The sequence below is a fragment of the Anser cygnoides genome, chromosome 8, assembly GCF_040182565.1.
Source record: "Anser cygnoides isolate HZ-2024a breed goose chromosome 8, Taihu_goose_T2T_genome, whole genome shotgun sequence".
Classification (NCBI taxonomy): Eukaryota; Metazoa; Chordata; class Aves; order Anseriformes; family Anatidae; genus Anser; species Anser cygnoides.
Genome location: NC_089880.1, coordinates 25,827,083 through 25,851,778, shown reverse-complemented (window position 1 = coordinate 25,851,778; position 24,696 = coordinate 25,827,083). Strand labels below are relative to the sequence as shown.

The following is a 24,696-nucleotide window of genomic DNA, read 5'->3' as shown; positions in this document are numbered from 1 at the left end:
GTGGAGAGGTAATAATACATTTTTTTTGACCCTATCTAAAACACTAAGTTAAAGCAAAATCTGTTATTTTTTTTTAAATTGATATTATTATTTTATTTTTATTTTTATTACTGGAAATTAAAACACTAGCTCCAGATTTTGATTGCCCCCACCCCCAACACACATCCATTCTGGCCAAAGCTTTTTGCTATTATATATTACCGAAATCCCCTGGAACCTTCAATTACCGCAATTTGTGGAGGATGCTGTTTTCCTGCATGTCTGGCAATGCAGAAGACCGACATTTCAGCCTTTGTATGTAGGAGAGCATATGAGCGGAGTCAGAAGCTGATCAGTCTAATGTCATCTGACAGTGGGCGTGTGCGATTTCCCAGCACAGAAATCAGGGAACTATTCAAGGTTGCTGCACCAGCCATGATTTTTTTTTCATTTTTTTACTTTTTCCTTCTCAAATTAGAGATTGCAAATGTCAAAAGAAACTGGTGGAAGCCAGTTCCAGAGAGGCAAGGAGCTGGATGCCCATGTGGCTTTGCCATTCTGCAGGTTAGCAGCTCTCAGCTTCGGATGGACCCAGACCTGGGGAGGGAGAGGAGAAGGGAGCTGCTGTGTTTGGTCCCCTGTGGTTCCCAGCTCTCGCCCTGCTGCTGGCCACTTCTCTCGGGGTATAGGTGAGATGGTGCTCCTGGCACCGTGAGATCGGCCGTCCCCTTCACGCTGCTACGTAAGGCGCAGTGAAAATACTAACCTGTGTTACTTTTAATGCTCTCTCGCTCTCTCTTAATAGTCTGCAATGCTATTTCTCATACAAGCAAGGGATTTTTTCATATGATTTTTATCTCAGCATTGTCCCTCTAGACAAAGCCTTTTGTATTCTGTGATAGCTGGACTCTGGTCCATGTGACGAGCACTCAGGGGATGGAGGGACCATGGCTGCAATAGTTTGTTTGGCTTTGCTCACACTATGAACAGGCTGCAGAGAAAAACTTCTCTGCCTATCGTTCTCTGTGTTGCCTTTTGATATTAGTAGGTGACAGATTTCCACTTCTTAGCGTTTGCTATCTGCTTTGTATATGCCATTTGTTATCTCCTTTGTATATGACAACAGTGTAAGGCTTTTGTTGTACATATTTTTAATAAAAAAGCCAAAATGTTTGACAGCTAAAACGGATATTACTTTTCTCATGGAGCATGCAGCCTTCTTTTGATAGCCTAAACCTTCGATGAAGTGTGTTGTAAGCTAGGATCTGCAGTTAGAAAGCATTTACGTGTTTGGGGGAGGGCCTGTTTTCTTTACAATAGGCTAGCAGTTGGGTCCTGGAGATGGAGCGATGAAGAGTTATAATTACAGGTAGTGCTGAGAGGTGGCGGTCAACCCTTGATTCAAAGCTGAACCCTCTCCAAATTGCATTGCTTGGATTTGGTGTCTGGCTTTGTTCTGTCGCAGGGATTGCGAGGCAAAGCTGGACTCGCTGTGGTCGGCACTCCTCACGCATAGCTGCAGCCAGGAGAAAGTCCTGTCCTTCACCAGGACCCCGGGGTGCTAGATGCTGAGGCAATATATTGTAAAAGGGCTGCTGCTGCTGCACGGATTTTGCAATCTGCATGTGACGTATGGCACAAGAGACAGACGAAGGAAGCTCCTTTACCAGGAAGCACCGAGACGGTGTTGTCTCACCATCAAAGTGATCAGCAGCGGTTTCAGCACTCCCACAGCCCAACCACTGCCAGTTTCTGAAGGTCTCTTGAGAGTTTCAAAAGCCTTTGAAAGCAAAGGCACGACCCTAATGTTTGATGCTGTAGGGAAGGGCAAACCAAAACAGTGTACTACTGTACGCTGTACTCCTGCGAACTCTTCCTTCTCACTCTGATGTCTGTCTTCTAGGCCCTGGGCTAGAATATCTCTCTGGCATTTCACCTCCTGGCCCAGAGCCCATCACAGTGCCAGCAAATCAGTGCATAACCTCCCATAAACATGCCTTGTTATGAATGACTGGAGAAGATACCACTACATATCTGCTTCTGCCAGAGGACACCTATCACCCCCAAACAAAACAGCAACACCCCATATCTAAATAAACAAGGTGCTGCATCAATTCTCAGCCTTCAGTGTGCTGATATTACAGCTCTGTCTGGGGCTGCACATGAGACACTTGCAGTCTGAAAATATTTTCTGTTTGCATATTTTCACATAGGGATCTGCACATTCCCCTGTCTTCTCCCCTTTAAAGTGCTGATTTAAAAAATAAAAAGGACTTCTCTATAGCCATGGACTTCTCTATAACCCATAAATCCCCATGTCATTATGATTTTCACAGTGGCCAGGTCTTGCATGTCAGTTATCTTGCCTTTCTATGGGATGTTCCCTCTTCTCAAGCTCCCTGTCCTTAGCAGTGAAGGTGCTATTGAAGTGCACTACTGGCTCTCTGTTTCATCACTGACAATCTGCAGGGCCTGCATGGAAGTGCCTTTACATCGCAGAAAGAAAATAATGAACTTAAAAGGAGAAGTGCTGGAGCTGCTCTTAGTGACGGTTCTTCCAGCAGCGTATTGCAGACTGAAGCACAGCTACAGGAACAAACTGTTAGTAGCAGATCTAGGAAGCGTTCTTCCCTTGTAAATAAACTGCAGAAATTCCTCTCTGCAAAGTGGTTATGCCCTCTGTGAGAGAAAGGCATCTGTTCAAGTAACCCTTGGTGCTAATCAGAAGGTCTGAATCTGCTTTTCAGCTCTGTTCTCACAACTCTTGCCTGCCGTCTCTGCCTTTGGTTCCTCTTTTCACCTCTGCTGTCTGGGCTGGGGTGGTTTGACAGAAGTGAGGTGAAGCTTGGTGCCATGTAAGACACTCGCTTTGCTTAGCACTGAGAAGATCGAGCACTGAGTTTGCTGCTGGACCCCCATTTTCAGGGCAGCATGGGCTCCCTCGCCGGTCCCAGTCCCATGAGGACCTCCACCCGCCCTGTGTGGCAGCAGGGGAGGATGCCCCCGGCTTGGACAAGTCCATCTGTGCATAGATCTGATGGCAGATCAGTCCATACGGTCTGATTTAATGTAGCTACACATAGCCTCCACTTTAGGAAAGATTCTCCGTCTCACAGCATTGCTCCCAAGGAAAAAGACGTACCACTGAAGCCCCCCCCCCCCTCCTGTTGCATGCACTTTTTTCTACAAGATGGCTATTTTCTTTTACATCTTTTAGACTTCATGTAGCATGGAATTACCAGGACTTGACACATATATCATGTGTACTGAGTGACTTAGCGAGAGCATGGGATTTAATCTAAGTGCTGCAACTGCAAGTTATGAATTTGCTAATTAACACCTAGCCTTGGCATTGACTTCTGATTACTGAGGAAATCCTGTAACTTTTTTTTTTTTTTTCCCTGGGATTGCTCTTTAAAACAGGGATGCTAATCTTTATGGACCTGATGGGTATGCTATGCCAATTCAGTGGTTAAGATTTTCAAAGCACTTTGAAGATGAAAAATGCTGAGTATTATTGGCCTTTTATCTAAAAAGACATTTTAAAACATGAAGCTAGGGAAAGATCTGCATAAATTAATGCATGTGTTGATTATGCTCTAGCTTTCCTTTTCATCTGAATGTATTAAATAGTGAAAAAAATGTAAGAATTTGTATCTTTCCTTTTCATCTGAATTTATTAAACAGTAAAAGGACTCTGTGAATTAGTAATCTAATTAGAACATCAAACCAAAGGCAAAATTCTTCCTAATCCATCTTGCAAATCTCTCCTCAGCAGTAGAGATTTCTTACATATCTCAGGTTGAAGAATGATATTTCAGGCTCAGGCTCAGGTTTTGATACTTTCTGGATTGACAAGACTTCAATAAAGAATTATTTTTCCATATCAACCTCAAAGGTCAGTAATAACTCTCTACTATTTAGTAAAATAAATAAGGAGCATCAATCCAAACTAAGTTGCTAACCCAAGTCAGTGATGTTAAACCAGGTAGTTTTCACTGATTTCAGGAGGGAGTTCTGCTTTATAAACTACAGTGATATTCTCATAATTTAATAGAATAACATTAGCTCAATCACCTGAACATTTTCTTCAGTAAATATGCATGCCACCAGACAAAGTTTTGCACTTTGTGAGATTTAATTCACATTCACAAACTGTTTTAGATTCTTAAGTGCAAGATAACATGACAGTATGATTTGGTAATGTTTTGGTTCCCAAATGTGAAATTTTGGAGAGATGGACATCACTAATTTTGATAGATGGAATACATCACGAAATCTAGTGAAGAATTCCTCATGATTTTAGATGTGTTGCAGCTGATAACCTCAATCTTTTTTTCACCTCCAGTTTCAAATTTTGAGAGGAAGAGTGTAAAATTACAAATATTTGGTGAAAATCTTTGAGAAGTTCCAAAACTTCTCAATGAATGAATATACTGAGATGTGGTAAATGGAGACAGGCCCCTGATGGATTGATGGAGGAAAAGCAAATTTCCAGGTACTTTGGGAAATTTCCCCAGAAGTTTGAATCTTTCCAGCTTATTCCTAATTTCAGGAGCAGAGATATATTTGCTTTTATGCAGACAGCAAATTAAATGAGAAAAATAAAAAATGTAGTTATTTAGTTTGTTGCTTCTCTTTTTGAAGTGTTGTTGGTTTGGTTACAATTTAAAATAAAAGCTATTCCTTGTAAGAGGAAAATTCTCATTTTCCAAAAGCTTTTATCCACACATCATCGTCACCAGTTTCCCCAGTGCCAGGAAGAGTGGCTGCAGAAATGGTCTCTGTGAAGGTTACTTAGGTTAAGGGTCTGCAATGAGCAGCCAGAACATCATTCCAGCCTTCTCATCCTCAGTTTCCTGCACCTGAGACCTCGAGGTGAGAACACAGCCCCTAATACCTTGTTGGCAATACGATATTGCTCTGGCAGTGAGACTCTGAAGAGGTATCTGTATACATTCACTGTGCTGCGAGGTTCCTTTTTCTGATTTAAAGTAATTTCCTCTTTGCACTATGGTGAGATGTACTGGATGAAATGTACCTCTTTGCTGCAGAGGAAAAAATAAACCACAGCTTTTTTACTAAATTGAAAGAAGGCTTTGGTAGCCACTGGAGTAGCCCTAAATCTCGTCTACCAGTCAATTTGGTGTTCAAGTAATTAAAGAGGTCAGCCACAAAAATATCCTGTACCTGGAGTTTTGCCAGCCTCTTTTTCTCATCTCTTATCATGCTTGTCCATTTGGGATTCTTCCACAAGCTTTGTTATATTCATCGTGTAGATTAACGGTCTGCAACTATTAACAACAAACTTTGATGCTACAGAGTGGGAATTGCTTGAATAAACAATTTCACAAGTAAATGGAGTCACAGCTCTGAACCAAGAGAGCTCCAAACTTGTTTTAATTTACAGAGGTCAAAAAAGTAAATGGGATCATTGCTTAGGGAGGGAACTTGAGGAGAACATGCAGCATTTATTCCAACAAAGGAATGGAGGGTGAAAAACTGGATTGACTTCTGGAGTCTGATTTTAATTGGCTTTATTCCTACCATTACCAGCACAGTGGACAACCATTGCAAGCAGGGGAGAGATGCTGGTACGTTTAGTTACTTTTTTTTTTTTTTTTGCTTTTGTTACTGGGTTAGATCAGGTGAGTGGAAATCCCACAAGGGATGAGTGGATTAGAGTTTGCTCTGGAAAACGGGGGACAAACAACAGAGTGGAAAACCAAGAGGAATTAATTCAAAGTATATGCTCCTGCTCGGGTTTTCTGAGCATCTTTTTCCCAAATGCCCCGCAGCTGCTTCCAAAGAGGTGATTTTTTGTTTGATTTGTAGTCTGGGTTTTTCACGCAGAGGAGCAGGGTGCCATTTCCAGCCATTTTTAATTGCAGAAGACTGTCACTTCCAATGAACAGGCATTAGGTTTTACTGAATATTTCCTGAGAGATTTAACAGGATATGAGGAGATCACATAAGTATCTGTAAAACATCCTACATAGCGCTATTCACTTTGGGTTTATTTACAGCCCACTTCGGTTGCCTGTGGTAACGGGGCTGTTCCTGCCTATTTGTCAGCTCCCATCCACCCCACCCCAGCTGCACCTCCTGGGCAGGAGATGAGGGGCTGTAGGGCTAGGGAATGTACAGGAACCCTGGCAGTGTTTTGGGAAGGGGTCGCGGAGTGGGGGCCATCAGAATTCCTGGAGAGCAAACAGGAGGTACAGAAAGTGCAGACCTGTGGGAAACCACCAGCTACTGGTAAAATCGTTTGCCCTCAGCCTGGTTTTATGCTCAGAGCTGTCAGGAACAATGGGAAAGTTGCTGACTTGCCTCCCAACCCAGCCAGCTTCCCACCCCTTTGATCATCCAACTGCAGTGAATGAGACAGTGCTCAGGGGCTTGACTTCAGCATAACTCTTGGCAGTACTTGCACAGCTCTGCCCTTCCTCCAGACGTGTCCTCACTCAGTGCACGGGGATCGCTCTGCTCTCTACTGCTGAGATGACTGCAGCAAGGATGGTTTGGCCTCTTCTCAGATGGATGGTTGGACTTGAGGCTCTCCATGGTCTTTTCCAACCTAAATGCTTCTTTGATTCTGTCAATAAGCCAACACCTAAATAGTGTTAACAATCAGCACCCTCATTAGTCAGGGGATGCCAGGGGCAGGTGCAGATTAAGGTGTGAGGCCTCTGCTGGTTTTTTTTGTTTTGTTTTTTTTTCGGTCCAAGGAGAGGCTGTGCCTGTCGGTATAATGCAGTTGGCTACCTCCAGCCCTGCTTCCCGGTGCGCACGCATCTCCCTAACCGAGGCACTAGAAGAAAGCTCAGACACATGCACTGCCCCTGTAGCAGCTTTCTGAATGAGTTGTGAAATACCGTGCCGGCGCTTCCTATTGATAATTAAAAGCGACACAGATGGCGATGCCTGCGATGTTTCCTTAAGTCACAGCAAGTAACAGAAAATGAAGTGATAGTTTTAGGTGGTGGCACATGTAGCTTCAGGTGTTTGTTTAATATTCAGTGTTCATGCTCTGAGAAAACTGGGACGTGCTTTCAAATGTTACTCCATGGCTGTGCATCACTGCACATTTTTTTTCTTGTTTTTCTTTCTCCAGGCCTGACAGATGGTGATTTTTAGATTAAAAGTAATTTCTTTATCAAGAAAACGCCCATGTTATCAGTGATTTTTAACAGGAGCTTCATTTGTTGAACCAGGACATTTGTGGAGTGGAAGTGTCTGAAATGGATGGAGGGTTTTAGAAAGACACCTAGGAGGGTGTCAGTGTACAGGGGAGGAGGTAGAGATAATTGCGTGCTGGGGTTGGGAAAACAAGCTTCTGTGTCTTCAGTGTCATAGGTAGGACCTCAGGAAAAACTAATGAAGTTTTCCTTTCTAAAGGCTCCTAAGGAGGCTCTACAGCCTTTCAAGCATATTTGTATCAAACCCGTTTTATGGACTAAAACCATAACATCTTGTTAGTTAGCATTAAGTGCAAGTTCTCCACGCAGCCCTGTGTTATATCATATTCTTCTAGGGAATGAAAATGTCAGTCGAAGGAAAACAAATTTTAATTCTGCCATTAGAAGCCACACATTTTTTTCTTTTCTTTTAAGTTCCTATGGGAAGGTAGATAAACCTTCAAAAAATGAAAATGCACTCTCACAAATTATTCTGCTTTTGGGGTCATATTTTAATCAAAACCATACCTGCCTTGAGGAGAAGGAAAAAAAAAAAAAGGAAAATAAAAAAGTAAAACTGATTGAATTTAATAACTAAAAGAACATAAACTGTCTGCTTTGAAATGTATAATCTCACATGACATTTATTTCATAATGTGATCAAATCATATATGTTGTTATGGGGACAGTCTTTATTAAAAATGCCATTTATTTTAACAAGTGCAATAAAAAGAAACCCATACTTTTTTACTGTGGCAGAGAAAAAAACTGCTATTAAGCTGCTTTCAGCTAAATGAAAACATCTTTCAAGACTTGTTCTAAAATATTTAAATAAAGTGCTATGGAATTTATTCATTTGCTGCCTTCCAGCATGAATAGAAACCCATTAAATTATCTTAAATACAATAAATGATATAGAAGAATTTGTTTTGGTTCAGAATATCCTTTGCTGATGAAGAATAAGATCATTTAAATATAACATTTTAATATAGGCCTGTAATTATGTCATTGAAAGCCCAGTTTCAAGCAGAGCAAAGTACAGAGCTAGCTCTCCAGCTGCAGCCAGAGCCTCAGATAGGCACCTAAGGGGAAGTGCCAGTCAACATCCCCATTAGAAAGGGAACGACTGGGAGACCGTGAAGCACATATGGTTTCAGCGAGGCGAAATGCACGGCCTGTCACTGCGCAGAGGTGTCGGTGAATGGGAGGGATGACTTCCCTCCCTCATGGGAACATGGTGGGGAGGAGGAGGAGTACGGTGCCTTGTCCTTCCACTGGAGCTCCAGCAGCAGATGCCTCATCAACAGGAGCCTGCGGTACCGTGAGAGCCAGGTGTATTTGGAGGCTGATGATGTTTTGCTTGTGCTTCCCTCCACGCTGCTATGGAGCAGAGCTTCTTCCCAACTGCTCTGACGTGGCGGCCCTGAGCCACAGCTTGCCCTGAGGTGTTTAAATCACATGAATTCCTGCCTTTGGTAAAGGATTAGTGAGGGGATGTACTGAATGAGAGCTTTTCAGCCAAACAGGACGTGGGCCAAACACCACATTATAGTGTCTGGAACCTGTCCAATTGTGAGGACAAGGCAGGGTGGGACCGGTGGTGGCCCTTGGCTGGGATACCAGAGTCAGCAGCAAAATGTGCAACGATTGCATTATTGCAGCTACTCTGTGGGTAAAAGTTAGGTAAAGATGGCCTTCCGTTATGTAAAATTCCAGAAGCCAGACTAAAAGGGAATAAATATATCTAGGTTCATTTTGGAAAGAATTCTCACATTTAAGATATTCTCTTTTCCTACCCTGCTGGATTTTATAAGGATGCAGGGGTGCACCGTAATGAAGTTAGATTTTGTTCTCCGCCGAAAATGTAAGACTTAGGGGCGTAACATATCGATAATTAGCTCTGACAACCTAAAATGTGTGCAGCACCTTAATGGGGTGAAGGGCCTTTGTTAAAAGCTGGAGGAGATAGTCTAATTGTTCCTTCTGGTTTTAAGTTTGGGGGGTGGAAAGGAGGGGATCTCCATTAGTCATTATTTCTGCAGTTGTCTTGCACTTCTTCCTTAAGAAACAGGGGCAAACACCTGGAAAAAAAGGCGGATTGTCAGTTTAGTTTCAAAGAAAACTCATTTTACAGTATATGGGAAGTGCTTTATCTATGATGCTTTCTTGAAGAAGTCTTTGAAGTTTCTAGCTATGAAACTTGTAGCTATATAGGTTGTATTTATAGCTGTTAGAGAAAGGAAAAGTTGTACAATTGGGTCAAAGCCTGCTTGGATTTTGTCTGGAAAGCCATAAACTTCTTTGCTGTGGGGGAGGTCATGATGCTGCAGTAAATAAAATGATGAATGTACTATTGGGAATTAGAAAAAAAAAAAAAGGAAACGTGAGGACAGTTTAAAAAAAAAATGGGAAATGTACTTCATTGCCTGAAATCTAAAGCCTCCCCATCCTGATGGCTGTCATGGAGAAAGCAAGGAGTGGGCCTGCATCCAATTTTGCCTGCTCCATAAGGATTTGATGCCTGGGGGCAGGTGGGAACAGCCCGCAGCCTCCAGGAGCAGTGGGGCAGGATGCTGGAGGCTCCAGCTCCACATCTTGCATGTAGATACATCATATACTGACCTGAGCTAGCGCAGGGATTATGGACACCGTCCCACGTGATGTTTGCAGAGCTCTCTACCCCTTCCTGTTGATTTCTTCTAGGTCATGCTATTTGACAATTCTTATGTCATAAAGCCTATAGAACATTTTCCCTCTCTCCCAGCAAGCACATGCTCATGGGTTTCTTTTTTTCTTTTGTATGTGTTTTTATTTTTGCGGGGCTGCTTCATCTACTGTAGTGTTTATACTGTCCCCAAAGTAACATAGCTCAGCCAGGCTTTCCACTGGCTTCCCAGGGATGCCTGCAGTGGTGTCCCATGAGGTTTGCTCTGACAGCCCCTACAGTCCCCTGGAGCACAGAGGGGCACTGACTGCATTGATTCTTGGCAAGGAAATTCGCTGTGAAAGGCATTAGGGACTTCAGAATGAGATGCCACAACCAAGCTTCTTTCTGAAGCATCTAAGAAAATGCTGAACTGTACTTTGGGCCTGAAAGTCAATGAATAGTTAATGCAGTTCCATGGCAGCGGATGATGCTAAGGTCAACAGTGATCAGACAGACAAAAATAGCACTCTCTTGTACAAAAATTCAGAGGGTTAAGGATCAGTTTTAACCAAATATTGCTCCCAAGTGATGTTTACTCAATACCCAGCTAGCACTGATCACAGCCTTGCAGATCTGTTATAAGCAGGGAACGAGGTCTAGATATGATAACTAAATTTGTGTTTACATGCACACCCAGAGCTCTTCCTGTTTCTGTAGGGGAAACAAAGATTCTTGGTCATCAAAGTGGATGGATTTGCCACTTATGTATACAAATCTGTTTCAAGAAATAAGGAAACACAGCAGAAATAATCTTTTAAAGTCTAACGGTGTCAGCAAGGCAGAGTAATGCTCTTGAGTGGAAGTGCTTTAGAGTGAATCGCGGTTGTGCAACTAGTTTACCTAAACTCATTTTAAATCAGAGGAGTGACAGGCCCAGAACACTAAGTGATAGAGGATTGCTCCGTGATGTTCTTCGAGGCATCGGGTTGGATGGTGCACAATCATTTCCTTCTAAATTGGCTGTAGTCCCCTTTCAAATTGTCAGAGTAGTTTTCTTCTGCTTCGTTGCACTTGAGAAGCAGGTGGATGGCTAGCTGCTCAGCCTCGTTTGATCCATGTGCTGTTGCTCAATGGATAGAGCAAATCAAACTGGAAAGGCTTTCTGATATGGCTGTAGCACTGCCCTGTTCAGTGGGCTGGATTAACAATGGGAATGTGTCTGTGTCTCAGACACAAGGAAATCTCTAGTTTTGTCTTTCTTGGGGCGTATTAAAGAACACAAAGATAAATTTAGCTCCTTGGTGCCAAGAATGGCAATTGTCAGTGTGACACTTGAATGCAAAATACACAGTCAGGCCATCGCTGCATGAAGCATTAACCATCCATCGTTTTGGAGCACAGAGTGCTCTAGTTCCTGAAGTACATGAGGTCTCATTTGATCGAGATCCCAGATCACTTTGGGGATTTATGTAACCTCCTATCCCGTCTCTCTGAGTTTCCCCATCTGAAAAAGAGGGGAAAAATAATTTGGCAGTGTTATGGGGCACAATCCATGGAAGTGTGAAAAATCTTCCAAGTTCCTTGCACTCAGTACAAGGGAGAGGCACAGTCTTTCTCAGTGGGTTCCTGTCCTCTCTTGCTGCACTCTGCAAGAGTGCATAAGATGCCAATGCACTCTGTGTTTTTGTTTTCTGCAGAGGTTCCTTTGCAACTATGAGTGCTGGCTTATTTGAAAATTCACCTGAGGTTTAGGCCATAGGTTGTGAAACAAAATGAGAATGGAAAGAGAACATTTCTTGTAAAATGGTTTTGTGTTCTCTCATAATGAGAAATCAGCATCCTGCAAAATGAATTTGCAGAGAAATTCCTTGGAGCTGTTCCCTACCTTGATCCGAGCGAAGGCTCAGCCTGGTTCAAGAAAAGGCACCCGGGCAGCAATCTGAAGAGCACCTCCCAAGACTGCTTTCTTCTCTGAGTCTTACAGAGTGCCTCAAAGCAATGACATGAGCTGCACAAAGCAACCAGACACATCAAGGGTGGTCATCCAGACTAGGTAGCAATATCTGAGGCTTCTCAGATGCTCTTGTCTCAGTGACCATCTCAATGGACAGTAAACCCTCCCTGCCTTTGAAGGAACCATGCAGAAACTGTGACCCCTGAAGCAGCCAAATGCCAGGAAAGATGTACACATCAGTGATGGTCTTGTTCATCACCTTTTTCTCTACAACAGCCTGGAACAAAATGTTTCTTAAGCATGTCTGTGCTTCATAGGACCAGGAGACTGGGTTTTCCTTCTGTGCAGATACACGATACTTAACTTTTTTTTTTTTACATACATTTATATTTCTCTTGTGAACCATGCTAGACATGGATTTTTCTCACACCAAGCAAGGCATGCTCAGTTAAGAAAGGCACAGGCAGCGGACTGGGTTTATATACTCCCTGGCGACAACGCAAACTGTGTAATCATCTTCTAATTTTGAATGTACTTTCCTTACCGGTGCAGTGTGCCAGGAGACGGATGTGTGTGCTGGAGGGCTGGGATGCAGCGTCTGGAGGAGCAGGGAGGTCAGCTCCATCAGCAGGAGCTGACACAATGATAGAAAGAGGAAGAAATGACACAGCAGCGTGGAGACAGAAAGCGGTGGACAGGGGACTTTTGCAGCACCTGCTTTGCTGCGTGACGATGCTGGAAAGGACCAGGTGTTTGGAGATGAGAAGAAAGCATTTGTGTGTGTGTGTGCGTGTGTGTGTGTGTCGGGGGAGATGTGCCTTCACAGAATGATGCCAGTTGCTCCTCGCTGTCCTGCCCACAGCACGGTGCTGTGGCTCTGAAGTCACACCAATACAGGGGGATGGCAACTGCGGTGGGGTGGGCACGGCTGGGTGTCCCCCCCGTTCTCCCACATACTCCAGGGCAGAAGACACAGAGCGAAGCTGGGTGCCTGGGTGACCCCCGTCTCCTCCCCAGTCCCAGCAGGGTGGGCAGCCCCAGCTCATAAATCGCCACGGGAACCTGCTGGCTTGAAAGAGGCTCCAAGTCTAGTTAATTTGGGTCCTGTCGGTGCCAGGTTATAAAGCCTTCCACCACTCTACAGCATCGGGATTTTCTCATGCCGTTTCCTGGTGGTAGCCTTCCCTGGTGAGGCTTTCTCCCTCTAACACTTTATACAAATATAAAATGTGGGGAAGAAACAAAATGACACATAATTCTTGACACAGAATAGAATAAGGCTGGATTTTCATTTAAAATCCCTCTACCCGCAGATACTGTGAATTGCAATGGCACAAAATTGTTAAATTGCTTTACATTTGGGAAACCTCAGTTCATAAAAAATTGCTAACAATTTATTTTTGTACTACATGGTTGACATCACTCTCTCTCTCTGCTGGTTATATACTGTTTTTTTTTTCACTGCATGTCTGCTGAGACTCCAAGAAAAACCCAAGTGTGTCATACAACATTGCTTTCTGATTTGCAAGTTAAATAGTTTACATAGGCAAAAATGTGGAGCAATTGGAATATTCCCTACCCAAACACTCAGGGACTCAAACTGCACATTTTAGCCTGGCAGGCCTCCACTGATATTTTTAGCTAGGAAAAAAAAAAAAAAAAAAGAGAAAAAAAACATTTTGAAGTAACAAGGAAAGACAGATCAGATCTAAAAAAAAAATAAAACTAAAACACTATTGGGCATTTTGGTAAATGTTGTACTTTCAGTGCTAGTGTATATCTTGCTCTGTGTATAGAGGAATGCAGTGCATTTAGACTTTGAAAGTTTGGGCCCTTCTGAAATGAATGTTCCCGAGATGGGGTCAGCCTTCTTGCTGATTGATTTAGTCTTTTGGAAACAGGCAAACCATCAGGAGCTTTCTGCTCAGAAAGATTAGCATTCATAGCCTGCTGTTTTTTAATTAAAAAAGCCATTTAAATACAAGGGTTGGGGTTTCTGCCAGCAACCATTAAAAATACCTGTTTTGTAATTATCCCCCAACCCCTTTTCCTATTTAATTCTTCCTTTTTTTTTTTTTTTTCTTTTTTTTTCTCTTAAGTTCCTGACAGATTCTCCCCATTTCATCTACCTGCTCCTGTGGCACTGCACCTCCTGCTAAGGTTAGCAGCTGGCTGTAAATCTCATGCCACCCCTGCTGCAAGCAGCTGGCAGGAGGTGTGGGAAGGATGTGTTCAGCATCCGTTTTCCAGTGACTGAGCTGATCCTCTGCCTGAGGATTAGGGGCACCAGCTGAGCTCTGCCGCCAGCGTAGCCGGGGGACTGCAGGGACATCATTCCACAGGGAATTCCCTCAGTGTGTGTGTCAGCATCTGCACACTCAGGAAGGGTAGATGTTGTGGGTTGGGTGGAAACTTAAATAGGTATTACCTAATTAGTATGTTGGGTGGTCAATATTTATTATCTCTGTCTCTCTTAGGGAGACTGGCTTGTGGGCAGTTGTACAGACAAACATTCAGGGGCTCAGGATCCTTAGCTCTTGTAACATTCAGGATCCTCAGCTCTTGTAAGGCTTGGCTGAACTTTTCTCTTTTACCCAGTTCTGTGATCATCCTGGGTGCCTCCATGCAGGATGCCTGCGGTATATTTGTAGTGGTAGATATGCTGTTAGACAAGAGTGTTTGGGAATATTTATATGCTTATTAAAACAGAGGTGACCAAAGGCATTAACCTGAGTGGTGGTTGCTTTCTGATTTCCTTCTGCGGAATTTACACCTAATGGTTGTTGTAATTCTGCTTGGAGTTTGGCCTTGGGCGAGTGCAGAAACCTTGGCCCACGATAACTGTGTCTCCATTAAGCAGACTTTTTTGCACCAAGCTTCGAAGATTTGTACTGCTCTGCAGCAGTGTGTGGGGTCATGTATGTCAAGGGGTGAGGAGAAAATTCCTGTTTTAGTGTCTGACAGGTGACTGACAATATATGGGTTCATTTTCACTCATAGCAACAGTTACACATGCGATATTTCAGCCTGTCTGATCCTCTTTTGCCCCTTCATCTTCTTCTGCCCATTACTGTCTTCAGCTCCATTGCCTCCCGCTCTTTCTGCAGCTCTCTTGATTCATCTTACTTTTCTGCCTCTTTCTTTTTCTCACCAAAGAGTCCCATGGCTGAAATCTCTGCTTGGCAATGATCTTTTCCTCTCCTCTCATGTTTTCAAATGCACCTTCTGGATTAAAATGGGGAATAAAAATCTGGCGTTTGAAGATTGAGCAAGGGCAGCGTTTATTCTCTGCTTCTGTGCGGAAGCTGACAAGTAGGGCTTTCCTTCTATCTGCATAGCGGATATTTTGATTCAGCATGTATTACAGAGGCTCTGGGCCACTGGAGCAAGAGTTCATCCCTGAGCCCAGCCCAGCCCTGTGTTCCCCTCGGAGCCGATGCTCAAGCTGGAGGTGAATGTCCTCGGCTACACCTGGCTCTTCTCTGCAAATGTCCTCCTGCTGCTGCTGCAGCGTCAGCGTGCCTGCACAGAGGGTGTTCTGTTACTGATAACTCACTGCAGCGAGCTTCAAGCCTGTGAAATCATGTAAACAAGATTATTACTGACTGGTTTGGTTTGTACTGGTGCTACAGAAGGGGGGAAGAAATTTCAGGTTTGGACACCACGAACCTGAACAAATGTCACCCTCTCTTCTCCTGCCCTGCTCCTCCTGGCTACTTCAAGCTTCCTGTGCTGATGTTTCCTTCTTCTACTTCTGCAGCCCTCTGGTTTAATGTTCGTAGTATGAAAAGTCTGTGTGTTGACAGCGCTCTTGACAAGATATTCTGCACAGGATAGGAGCAAAAATTTCCTGTGGGAGACTGTTAGTGTTAGGCCGCAGGCCTAACTTGGGCTGCAGGCCTAACCTCCTCCAGTGAATATTTAACACAGGAATGGTCTCAATGTCATACAGCTGAAAACTTCCTACTACAGTCCTCAAATTCCATGGAACTTTTTCTGCAATATATTCAGAAAGTTGTATTCTACACAAATCGATAGATGAATAAAAGACCAGATGCCAGCCTCTAATTTGTTTTTAAATGCATACATCTAGACTTCCTTTTAATTTTCTGGTAGTAGTTTTCAGTTGTATTCTTCCAATGAAAATGATCCACATGCTGTTTTACAAATACACGAATACAGTTCTCATCTAATTTACTGACTGTATAAAAGCTTAGTAAAAAGTGTGGGAGAAATATTAAGTCTCATAAGTGTCTCTATTCAAACTAGCGATTAAAATTGGTTTTAATTTGTGGTGGATATGCAGAATACTTCTGAAATCCCACTTAGAGTGATTATGTGTTATGAGATAGCTACCATCCAGTGCAAAGCTAGTGAAGGTACTTTGCTGCTGGGGAGTTTCCTTTTCAACCAGTATTTCCCCTGATGGGGTAGGTCAGCGTATCAGACATATCAATTGCACTTGAAGCATAAATGTAAAAAAACTGGCAAAACCAAACATTAATTTTGTTTATATTTGCATTTTCTCTTTGCAAGCACTAGTTGGACTAGTGCAAAGTTACATCCAGGTTGTAGAGGTGTTAGTGCCCTCACAAGGAGGTGCCACAAAGGCACATGTTGTCCCTGTGCAGGGACAGACTCACCAGGCACATGCCTTCCTTACCTTCCTGTCCTTACCTTACCTTACCATACCTGTTCACAGGGCATGCTGTGGAGTGGGAGTGAGGGACTCGCTTTAGTCTCTAATCAAAAGTGTTTTCAGAAAGGCATCCTTCTTACTGAAAGTGGACGGAAACTCATTATGCGGAGCAGTCAGAGCTGCTGGTCCTCTTGTTAATTTGTGACCCTCCAACCGCTGTGAATTATTCCCTGGAAAGGTGTCTTGTTCTCATCCCACAGCACCCTCCTGTTCTCCCTGCAGAGCCAGGGATAACAGCATCCTGCTTCCTCCCTCGATTTACTTCTGCTGGTAGAAACAGTGCCTCTGTTTAGACCCCTTGGAGAGAGCAGCTGGGGAGCGTGGCAGGCTTCCACATCCGCCCGTGCCTGCCCAGGCCAGCAATGGCCGAGGCCAGCCCGTGCTGGCTGGGGACCTCCCGACCACCTGGTTAAACTCATCATGCAGGAGGGCTCCAGCAGCATCCAGGGCTTTGCCTCCAGCTACAGCGAGTGGGCATTTGGGCATTCACCCAAATGGCTAATGCTGTAACTAACCTAGCTGTGAAGTGGGGATTGCAGCTCATGATTCAGAGTTTACAGGAGGAGCCGGGCCTGGCAGATCAGACCCTTTTACAGCTGCCAGAACGGGTCGTAAGGTTCTTTATTCTTAGTACTAGTTTGCTGTCAGAGAACAGCCATGAGAGCCAATAGCAAAATATACATCTGATCTCATCTCCTTTCAGAGCTGATTCTTAGATAGGATGAAGGCTTTTTACTGCTTTTGGTTACTAGATAAGCTCACATGCTGAGAGCTCTAGGTGGATCTGAAGGATCAAACCCTGTTTATAATTCATCTGTGCTCAAGGTGAGGCTATGTGATAGAATTTCCATTTTTATAACTTTGCTTTAAAAAAAAAAAAAAAGAAATGAAATGAAAATACACCAAAGAGCTTTGTTCAAAGAACCCCACCTTAGGAAATGGCAGAATGAAGTTGGTTTTGGTCTCTACTGAACTCTTGCAGAATTGTGTTAATAACCTTCTTTTAATGTAGATTTTTGGTGTGCAATACATGCAGAGAGGAATGTGCACTAGACCATGTCAGTAAAACACAGATCTTATTAAGTGCAAAAGTCAGTCTTGTGTGGGCTGACGACAGCTAAAATGTACTTCTCTCCATGTGCCATTTATATTTTCATCCAGGGTTTCTGTATGGTATTTCAGGTGTTTACATTTGTGCTTTATTGATTTTGTCATCAAAGCAAAATGCAAAGTTAGTCCTTATATGCAAGGTGCCACAGGAAGGAACCTGTGGTTGGAGCTGGAGAAGAAACAGTTCCTACAGTGTTGCCAATGTTTTCTCTCTTGTTCTGGGATGCCCTAAACATGAACACATCAAGGGATTGCCATCTAGGTCTGGAGAAAGCCCAGATGGCCCATAAGAAGTGAGAGATGGTGAAACATCGTGTTTTATTATGCAGAACAGAAGATACTCTTGAAAAATAATGCACTTATGTCAGATCTTAGCACCTTGGGGAAGATCCTATCACCATCCAAGTTGCTTTCCTGGATGACAAAAGTCTGGGGAAAGTTGCCAATGCCTGTTATATTGAACAACGTAATATATGCACTCTATGCACTCATTTATTTTTTATTTTTTCTCACTGTAAGCATTTTTGTGTAACACAAGAAAGGTATTGACGGGTTCTATGCTTCCTCATGAGAAAATGGGGGAAAAAGAGAGAACTGGAGCAGCATTTTAAGTGATATAGTTATATAATATCTTTGTTTAAAAACATAAGAATGTAACTACCTCGATGCTCTACCATATAATTCCGCAGGACACGTGAAACACAGCATAGTACAGCACTTAGTCTGTGGAGGATTCCCTTGTCACTGTCAAAATTGTTTAAGAAGTCTAAATTAATGCATAGCACTGCATTTATTAAAATGTGAAATAATCATAAATTTTTCATTCTTTGTACACTTAAGCTAATTTTCACATAAATGAAGCACTTGGCAGTTGAAATTCCACATATGGTTGACAGTGATGTTTGATGTCAGAACAATGCCCTAAGCTCCATGCAAATTAAACATGTTTTAATTATTCTGGATATCCATTCTTCCTTTACAGTGTGTCTAAGTAGAATATTAAAAGGGATTTTAAGTCTAATGTATTGTTAGCTCCGGACTCCAACAGCCAGGGTGAATCCTCTCGCCTCGCCTGGCGCTGAAAGGGAGGTGACCCAAAGTGAAAACTGTAAAGGGCACAAGAGAAAGCAAAACTTTTCTTAAGCTTTGGCAGCCAGTCTGGCTTAATGGGAATGCTCTGAAACTCTCCCTCCAGCAGTGACCTTTGTGGCTGTTGGACTGAGCTGCAGTCTCTCGAGAGCACAGAGCCAAGCCAAACGTAGACATGGTACATTGGGAACTCAGGCCCCTGCTGTTGCTTCCCAGGCACCAAGTTTCAGTACTTTATAACACAGACTCTGGGTTTCCATTACAGTGATGGTTCCCTGATTTTGCTTGGGTAATTCCATGGGCAGCATTAATAGCAATAGTAAGCAGACTGCTGGCATGTTGGGCATGAATCTGGAAACATCCATTTTTCTCCTTGTTTTGCAGCAATTTTTAAGAGATCAGGAGCTGGGCATCCCTGAATTTCAGTTTCTTTTTTTTGACACTGTCTTGTGTGATTAACATGTTTACTGCAAGCAGGTTTCTACAGGTATCTCATTGAGTAAAGGCAGGTAACTAAATCCACAAAACAAATCCATGGTGGGTTTTAGGTATCTTCAGTTTCTCTCAAGAAAATTAAAGAAATTTAAGCATCTTAAAAGTTCTCTGAGTGTCTTTCTAAAAGATATTTAAACCAAAATTGAAACAATCTAGCCTATTGTATCTAGAACATGGTTGCAAGAGTATCTCAGTCATTCTCTCTCTCTGAAACAAATGGGGGTGAGCTCCAAAAAAAAAAAAGACTGATTTCTAAGTGGAAAAAGAGATTTTAGGGGGAAAAATCAACAAAAACTCATAGGCTCCAGTTTAGGTAAGTGAATTGTTTTATTAACTTTGCTAATGCACTAAATGAAATGGATAAAATTTCCAAAACTGGGATCATGCATATCCCCAATAAAATTAAAATAGTATTATGCATGTCTCGTAAAGATATTGGGCAGATGATTTGAGTGAGCTTTGTGTAAAGAAGTCCAAAACCAGTATGAGCGATATTTAATTCTTCATCATTTCTGATGTTGTAGGATTGCTTAGGAACATTGAGCATTGCTTGTGAGCGTTGCTTTGCTAGTCTGCTTAGAATGTATTTGTAATTTTACTACCATTACTGGCTACTTTCAGCCATAAATAACTTGATCTTCATAAAAATTGGGAAGCAAATAAACATGTATCAAGTGAGGACTTATGGTCTTTAATTACTGATTGAGTCTTCCATCAGAAAATAATTAGTGTAAAATATTCATCCTCCAATGGAAATTAAAAGTGATGTTCCAAAATGTCAAGGAGATTTTTTGGAATTTCAGTGGAAACCAACGATTCTACCTTCTCCATATTTAATAGTGGTCAACTTTTAAAAAAGGAAATGGGCGTCCGGTTTTCCTTGGGTTATTTTTTCTTATTTGACAAACAAAAGTCTGATCCTTTTGCTAACTATGACCTTTGAAAAACTTTACTGTCGTGTTCAGGTGCTTGTTTTTCTGTAGGTAGAAGGATCCTATCGCCATGGTCAGAGGCATTTGCCATAGCCCTTGCTCTTGAAACACGGACAACTGGTGTTGCCTTGAACCTCACTTCTTGTTCCTGTTTTTCTTCATCATATGCCATTTGGGTAAATTTAAATCTCTGACCCCCTCTAGCTGCTGGATACAAGAGCTCCTTGTTTCCTTTCCTTCCTTCTCTCCTGCTGCAGAGATGGAGAGGGGTGAAGTTCTGAGGAGGTCAGGGCCTGGTGGGATCTGCCTCTCGGTGCTGTCTCCTGTGTCTCTCTGCTCTGGCTCTGCTCCCCACTCCAACCCCTGAACACCTCCACTTCTGGCCTCTAGTTATTCATCACTGTCCCTTTGGCAAAATGGGAGTCCTGATGGTTCAGTGTGTCCTGGAAAAGCTTTAAAATATTATTAATGCGTTTGCCTAGGTGTGTTAATGTCTGCTAACTTTAGTCTAATAGTTCTTGTTGTATTTTTCTGTTCATTTCTGAAGACTAAAGAAGATACGTGGCCCAGAGGAGGATGTTAGGAGACAAGTCTGAAGGCACAAACCCAATGAACCTTAATAGCTTGAGAGCCAAAAAGTAGCTAAAAAGCTTCTAGCATATATGGAGGTGAGGATTCTCATAGTTTTTCATTCGGTCTTTTATTTTTCATAGAAATAAGGAGGTTTTTCATTATTATTTATTTTTATTTTATTTTTTAAAGTGGATGCAAGCACTCCAGTAAGTTCTGGCTCCTTAAACATTGCTCCTGTGGGTTTCGTGTGGAGGAGCAGCTATTAAAAATGTGCAGAGGCACTGTTAAAATGAGAAGTAAAAATTCTGACACCGTAAAAGTATTTTTTTTTCCTCTTAACTTTTCCTGTTTCAGCTTGAGGAATGAAAGCTTCAGTGCACTTATTAACTTACCAGTTAATGAGATCTTGAAATGGGAACGTTTTGCTTTGCTTTCCTCTGGCTCATCACACTGCCTTCTCTTTGGAGAGTGGCCACAGAGTGAAGATGAGGAAAGAAGAGTGCAGGACTCATTTACGTGCTTGATGGTTGTTGTGAGCAGATAGATACTAAGTTGTTTTTTTTGTCAGCTCAGTCCTTCCCCTGTGTGTGTTTCATGCTTCCTTTTTTGGCAACTTCAGACCCAGCAAATACTGGTGGGTAGTGTGCTGTTCACAGACAAAATGTGCTTGCAAACTTTTGCCAGGGACCTCAAAATGCAGATATAAAACTCTTGGAGCATGTCTCTGTTCCCTTTCTCATTTTAAGAACCTCTGCCACACTCTCTGCTTGTGCCACTACAATAAAAGATATAGCTAGGAAATAATCTGGAGCATCAGATCAGGGTCCAGCAAGAAGTCTGCAGTTAAATAATGTTGACAAGTGTCACATATAGGACATGACATGAAAACTATGCATGACTGATTGAGAAGGCATATTTCTTATTCCTCCTCATGAGGAGGAACAGGTGATGAGACTGGAGTATAAGATGTGAGAATAATAGGTGTCTATTTTGAGGAAGAAGGTGAGTGTTAAAGAACAGTCAGAGAAATTGATATTGCTTAAATTGTCAGAAGATGGAAATATATATGAGAATACCTGAGCATTGGACTGGGCTTCAAACATACTGGGTGACCCTATCAGTTCAGTAAGGTTCATTCTGAGTAGCCCATATATTCCCATTTATGGAGTGAACTGTTCCTCCAGTAGCACTAGAATAAGATGCATATCAGGTGGTGTCCTGGTTTCAGTTAGGATATGTTCATATGTCTAAGCATGTCTGTGAGTATATTATTTTCCAAGCTGCAAAGTGTGAATCCAGTTTTAGAGAGAAGTTGATCTTGAAGTTGAAGAAGTTGAACAGGGATGGCTTCATAAAAGAGCTGGCAGAAAGATGACAAATTGTGCAATCTTCTGAGAAATTAAACCAATGGTATGATTTTTGATACAGCCTTAGACCTGGGTCCATGCAAATGCAGTGCTCTGAAAGGAGAGGGAGTTGCTTATAGAGATGGTGTTTTAGTGTATGAAAGAACATCTGCACAGAGCAGCAGGACCCCAAAAAGGTAGAGACTCTCCTCTGAAAAAGGCCAAGCTGAACCTGGCACTTCCTTGCACCAGGAGATGGAGTTCTTCAAGTGCCCTCACAAGGCTGATGGGCTTACGCCTTGCCAACAGCCTGGCAGTGAACATGCCCACAAGGCAGAAAGGTGCTTATCCCTTTTCCACGCACAGCTACCACACACTTATCACTTCAATTCAAAGCCAATGTTTAAGTGAATAAACAACCCTTTTTCTGTGCTTAAAGGTTAATAAGGTTAATGCAAGGAAACAACGAAGCCCGAGAAAAATGGTTCTGTATTGACTTGCTACCTTGTAAGTATTTAACTGGCTGCTTTGCAGAGGCAGCTGTGGGGACCGACTGGTGGCTATCACTTAATAGATTGCATTGGTCTAATGAATTGGTGGTCACAGCAGATACTGTTTAGGATGTGGCATCTAAAGATGGATGGGATTGCATCCTGAGTTTTCCTTGCTTCAGTTGCATTCCTCGTCATTCTGCTACTATTGCAGACTACTAATTGTTCCATTACAGTTGAGGAACAATGTCCTAAAATTAAAGAAAGGACTGTAGATGTGGCAGGATAAAACATACTCTCCCTTGGCTCCTCATTTACAATAAGAACCACTCAAGTGATTTCGAGAAGACTGGGGAAAAAATTTCAAGTGTTGAGCATGGATTCCCCTTCTGTCGCTCTTGTTACTTCTGGGATGGGGGTTAGCAGGAAACAGCAGAGATGTCAGCATATGTCGAAATAGCAGATGAATTTTCACAGTATATTCTCATCAGGTGAAATACAAATTCTTGTACTGACTGGTTGAAAAGCCATGTGAAGATGCTGAGAAATGGCACTGCCTATTGTGTGGGCTAGCAAGATGGCTTTACTCATGAGATGAAAAAGGACCTCGTGTGTCACTGGCAGTTGTATACGGTGCTATTTTGGGAAGTGCCAAGCAGCCAGATGATGTGGTTCCAAGACCCTTTGGACTTACGATTGTTCTTAGAAGTCTCCTTGCACATTTGTACAAGTAGGGAGGGAACTTTGTGTACCCAGGAGAAAGAAAAAAATGTTCTAGGGAGCATCATAAATTAGTAGGAGAGTTTAGCAGCTTTAAAAAGAAATATTTTCCACTTAATTGTTACACAAAACTAAACCAAACACTTTTGTTGCCTTAACAGGGGAAAAGGCAAGGTCCTGGATGTTTCATTCTTGGGAGTAGGCAGTGGGAGCAACGGGGACTGCTGCAGTCATTACCATCCTTCAAAACCATGGAAATGTCATCCTGTCTTTTGGTTTTGTAAAGCCCACCACTCTTTGGCTGTTGGCTGAAATGAATGAAATTCTTCCCTTGGTTGTCTCCTGACTGCTGCTCAATAGCATTAAATTAGAACTGGGATTCTTCTAAGAGATCTGGAATCAATTGCAGTATTGACGCCATTCCAGAACAGAGACAATCAGCATGTACTCAATAAGCATCCTTGGCCTCGAATAAAGAACAGTGCCTTTAGCTGCCCAGTGAATTAGTGCATGGCTAAGGTGGAAGAGTCTTGCATTTCCAACACACAGGTGAAATAGCTGGGGTGCAAGGGGGCCCGGCCTGTCAGGTGCTGCAGGCTGTGGCACTCATCTTTCCAAAGGCAGGTGCAGGAACGTGGTGGCTGTTGCTGGAGTTCCTTATGGCAGGTGTTGGGACTAGATTGTCCACAGCCCAGCTGAAAATACTGGTAGCTTTTTTCTTCTTTATTTAACCCTCGGTGTATTTGCAGTGCTGCCATTTATATGGAATGCTTTAGGAAGTTTAGGAAGTTATGAAGTAGATATTCATTCCAATCAGAAAAGGAAATTAAATTATTCACCCAGGCAGGGTGATAGAGGGAAGGAGAGCAGCTGATGAACTTTGCCATGCTACTACCCTTTAGCTGCAGAACCAACATTCGGATCTTAGCCACTTTTGGGGTAAACCATGAAAGATAAAAGTGCATATGATTAATTTAGTTTTTAATAAGATTTCTGAGGGCAAATTTATTCCAGGCTCCAACTGTTGAAACTAAACTCTTTTTAAAAATGTTTTTTTCTAGGCTTTTAATTCATCTTTCTTTTTGTAGTATCCTGTCATCTCCCCTATAGTTAAATATGTTGTATTCCTGTTCAGTGTAGCTGGTGTGTTTGGATTTGTGTACATACACAATGCTTGCAGATATGGGGCCTGAAGGGCTGATCCAGGTAAAGCAACTTAACTGTCTAAAAGTGCCTGTGAGTGCTTTGTGAAGCTTTCAAAGGCTCTAAAATGCCTGAGCCAATTAGTAGAAATTAGCAGTAGGAATTGGATGCCTTGGAAAGTCTCCATGGGTCTCTGCATCCTTACATCTCTGAGAAGCATTAAATGCCTTAGGATCTGAACCAAAGGTTCTGGGAGTCTAAAGCAAATACCCATTAGGTTTTGTGGCTTGGATCAGAAGTCAGTTAATGGGAGGAGGAGCCAGGCAGGGCACACGTGTTT

At 42.6% G+C, this 24,696-nt stretch overlaps 1 protein-coding gene and 1 long non-coding RNA gene across 2 annotated transcripts in view; one reads left to right on the top strand and one right to left on the bottom strand.

Annotated features, from left to right (window-relative positions):
- LOC106033024 (AGBL carboxypeptidase 4) overlaps window positions 1-24,696 on the top strand; it is a 924,726-nt gene that overhangs the window by 602,659 nt on the left and 297,371 nt on the right. The gene's annotated exons all lie outside the window — the stretch shown is intronic.
- On the bottom strand, window positions 8,463-9,881 carry LOC106033029 (uncharacterized). The gene is made up of 3 exons (XR_001205151.3): window positions 9,780-9,881; window positions 9,084-9,238; window positions 8,463-8,597 (listed from the first exon to the last, which is right to left on the bottom strand). It is a non-coding gene; the product is annotated as an uncharacterized lncRNA (long non-coding RNA).